Raw genomic sequence first — 4803 nt, 5'->3', positions numbered from 1 at the left:
TATTACTCATCCAATTATCATTTCAATCATTCCATTCTCCCATCTTATAGTTCAAATTGTTAACAAAAATATTCCAACTCATAACCTCATTACAACACAATTTTCTAAAAAATTTCCAAATAAAAGAAAGTTTTTTTTTTTACATTCTCCATACAAAAAGAAAATTACAGTCCACAACTAGAGAAGAATTAGAAATAATTTGGAACCAAGTGGACTCTCCATTATTTATCCTTAATTTCCAAATTCATATCAACAATAAACTCTAATTTTTAATGTGAATATTAACCATACCCAAATCACCTTTGTTAAAGTCTTGACAAAGGACACTCCTAGAAACCTTACACAAAACTCTAGAATTCACATCACCCTTCCAAAGAACTCTCATCATATATGACTCCAATTTATTACACACTAATTCAGGCATACTAAAAGACATAAAATAAACGGGTACACTAAACAGAACAAATTTGATGAAAACCAGCCTTTCTGCAGGAGCAAAAAAAAGTTCCTTTTCACTGCGCCAGATGCGACTTAAAACGCTCCACAACATAATCCTAAAAACCCGAAGACAGTTTTCTATTGGAAAGAGAAAGGCCCAGATATCTGATCGGAAAAGACTACATCTTGCACCCAACCAAATTAGCTGTAGAAAGTAACTCAGAATCATAAACATTAATATCCGTAATAGAGAATTTATGGAAATTAATTGTTAGGCTAGAAATCAACTCAAAACATAGCAGAATACGGATCAAATTTCTAAGTTGCTCGATATCATATGAAAGATATAAAATAGTGTCATCTGCAAATTGCAACAAAGAAATAGGATCATGCTCAAAAGCAAACTAAAAGCCCTTAGAGAACCCCAAAATTTTGGATCTGTTTAGAATACGATTCAAACTCTCCACAGCGATAACAAAAAAATAGGAAGAAATCGGATCCCCCTGACAAAAACCCCTCTTCAAAATAATACGGTCAGTTGAGATCCCACTAACCAAGACTGTTGTAGTATGCAGGCAACAAGAAATCCACTCAATCTATTTCTCAATAAAATGCATACTATACATAACCGAGAATAAATACATCCAATCAATACTGTCGAAAACTTTATGAAAATCAAGATTCATGACCAGTTTTTTTTATTCCTCCTATTAGCCATATGAATAAGCTCATTTGCTATCATAGAGAAATCTGCGATACTTCTTCCCGTAAGGAAGGCTGGCTGACAATCCAAGATCACATGAGAAAGAATTAATAGGTATTAATCTCCTGCTAAGAGCTTTAGAAAGCATCTTATAAAACCCATCAATCAAGCTAATATGACGATAATCATTAATGTTAGAAGACCCTGCCACCTTAGGTATCAAAATCATAAAGGAAGAATTGATACCTTTTGGTAAAGTACTAAAGTCATGGAATTTAAAAAAAATCAATTACATCCTTCATCACTAACCAAGCTCTCTGATGGAAGTAAAAATTGAACCCATTTAGAGTGGGCGCTTTATTCACACCACAAGAAGAAAGAGCATTAAAGATATGAGATTCTTCAAATGGCTTAGTCAAAAAAATTGCTTGTGCTTCAGTGATCTGTGCAAATATAAGACCGGAAATATCATAACTAGCTCTCATATTCCAGTTATAGAGAGTGCTATAGAAATTCCTGATATGAAATCTTATATTTTTAGGTTCTGAAAAAGTAATGTCATCCACTAGAATAGACGAAATATGGTTATTCCTGTAATGTGAGGAACCCATACTATGAAATAATTTAGTATTCTTGTCGCCTTGCACATTCCATTTGAGCCTAGATTTCTACACCCACAAGGAATATACACATTTTTCTGCATTCCATAAATATGCTTGAAGCCGATCATAAATAGCCCTATCCTCCTCAGTCTGATCACCGAATTCTGCAACTAATTTCGTAAATAGAATTTTATTTGAAGTATCTGTAATCTTCCTGTCATGATCCCAAATAAAAATCCAAATTTCAAACTTTTATTTTCTGTCTCAACTCCTTGAACCTCTAGATATGATTAGGTGTGTTATCACAGACGGAAAGCCAACTCGCCTCTATATAAGAACCGAATTCTACATGATCCTACCAATAGTTTATTGATCAAAAAGGCCTATGACCCCAGTCAAAAATGAACAAAGGATCACGTTACCCCCTCAACTTGGCACAAAGTATCAAAAACGTCAAAATTAGCAAAAAAAAGATCACTTTTATCCTGAACTTGGCAAAATTGGGTCAAAACCCCCTGCTCACTCTCACCTAAGAGAGTGAGATACACTCTCCGGTTTTGATGGTGGTTTATTTTTTCCAAGGTGGTTTTTGATGGAAAAAGGTTTACAATGGTCCTAATTTTTTTAAACATTGTAAATTAATACCTAATAATTTTTTTAAAAAAATTAATCCCTTTTATTTAAAACTTTTTATAACAAATTAACCCTCAAATTTCATATATACAACAAATTAACCCTCAAATTTTATATTTTTAGTAAAACAAAAGTTTAATTTTTTAAATTCTTTTTCAAAAAATTGAACAGTCTAACGGGCCTGTTCTTCTTCCTCAAGAAGAGACCCCATGGATCTGTATTGTCTGGCCCGTTACAATACATAATATTATGCTACACTAAATTATCTACGTCTGGGATTGAACTGGGCCTGATTCAGAGTTCGGATGACCCCGTAAACACATTTTGCAGTCTGGATCGAGTCTGGAAGGATCTGGAAGCGAATTTGGGAGCTTGAGGAGCAACGAACACGACGCCAGCTAAAGCTACCAGCGCCGGCAGGAAGAAGTGGCGGCGCTGCCACCTTGTTCTGGCCGCACCGTCGGTCTGATTAGCGACAGCGGCACTGCGGGCAGCAGCAACAGTTTCCAGCATTCGGTTTTTAGCATTTTTTAGCTCGTTCCAGCTCGCTTTTTAGTCCAAATTTCATGCAAAAAGGTTGAAAGGCATAAAAAAGAATCAATCCTTCTAAATATGACAAGTAAGGAGTATTTACATCATCACAACTATCAAACTGCAATAGTTATTAAATTAAACATACTATGTCAAATAAGTTTGTAATTAACCTAAACTTGCATTCTAAGCTATTGTAGTGTCTGGGTTTCTGAGTTTAAATATACAAAACATATTAATCTGGCTATTAACATGTTTTTTCATCGATTTTCATGGCAATTTCATAAAAACACATAGTTTGACAATTATGGCAAATATAACGAAAATAACCTATCATACATCCTAACTCACAAATATTCAGTAAATATGAACGAAATACATAAGAAGTAATACAAAGAATATAGAGGGTCCTCAGATACCAGTTTGAGTCCTTGGCTCGTTTGCTGGCGAAGTGGATGCGGAATCCAGCTTAGAGTCTGTGAGGCTTGTGTTCTTGTAGAACTAAAGCGTATTTAAGTGTTTTTCTGGTCTAGAATTGAGTGATTTTGTGTGTGGTGTGTTGAAAAATTCGGCCTGGGGTATTTAAGGGGGAATTCGAATTTTACTCTATGGTTTTTACCTTTCTGGTCCGACCCTTGACTCAACTGACTAACAATAGTATTTATAAGGGAATGGTATAACCTAGGGTTTTCTAAAATCTTCTAGGGTGAAAGTGTGTGAAGTGATAGACTTTTAGATATTAGGATGAGCTAGAAACACTATTAAATTAATTAAATTCGGATTTAGACTTGTTAGCTTGGTAAAGAAGTGCTAAAAGTGTATTTTGGTGCCCGAAAATGTTAAAAAATGTTCTTTGAACCCTATAGGTTTAGTTATAGTCAATTTCGGTCTGTCAAACTTGCAAATTAGCTCATAAATTTTTAAGATATTGCAATTGGTCTAATTTCTGGAATAAGATTACAATTTCTTTGGATTTTCATGGACTATTTATGCCTAGTTCCGTTTTAATCCTCCAAATTTGCAATTGTGCACAGGGTACGCCTGCTTAAATTCCAGCAAGTAAATCGAAAGCTCGTCACCAGGACAGATTTCTTTAGAAATCATCATTGGTCGCTTCAGTTTCTTATCACTTTTTCACTGTCCGAAAAATAGGTGTCTACATATTATTATTATTTTTCAATAAATAATGACATGGTAATTATCTTTTCATATTAATGGTGACATGGCAATTTTAAGTCAAAAAAAATATGTCGAGTGGACTTCATCTCTTTCATTATTTTCTTTTTCAAACTCATCAACAGGTGAACCATTCTTCACCAAACACCGGCCACCTATCCAAACACACATAATATTTCTTTTTCTATTTGCTCTTTAAAGTTTATATTTAGTGTCTAAAATGAAATCCTATTATCATCTTCCGCTCAATAAAGATAGGAGTACCTTGAAAAACCACGCTTTAAAGCTCCAAAAAAAATTAAATTTTTAAACTCACCAACATCATGTTTATCTTCATATTTAAAAGTAATGATATGACAAGAAAAAACAAAGAAAATGAAAGGAAAGACCAAAAAAAAAAATCTACGGGTTGAGTAGTTATGGAGGTAAATTCAGTACTCAAGTTTGGAGAAGAAGACTATTAGGCGGTGGAATCAAGGAGAAGGTGATAGTGGGTTGGAATCAAACCTAAATAGTGGGCTCATCTTTTTAATTTATTTTGTCTATAGAATAGGAGATATTATTTTAATAATTTGGACTATCAAAATAAAAAGCTTCTCTGTTAGAGAGAGTTTTATTTTTATCCATGTAAGGGTGTAAAAAATAAATTTTGCCAAATAGAGGAATCTTAACGTGAACAAATTTATTGTAGGGGTTTCCTGAACAAAAATGTTACAGTAG

This window comes from Mercurialis annua, linkage group LG6 (genome assembly GCF_937616625.2).
Source record: "Mercurialis annua linkage group LG6, ddMerAnnu1.2, whole genome shotgun sequence".
NCBI lineage: Eukaryota > Viridiplantae > Streptophyta > Magnoliopsida > Malpighiales > Euphorbiaceae > Mercurialis > Mercurialis annua.
The sequence above is the reverse complement of the archived record's forward strand: the minus strand, read 5'-3'. Positions refer to the sequence as shown.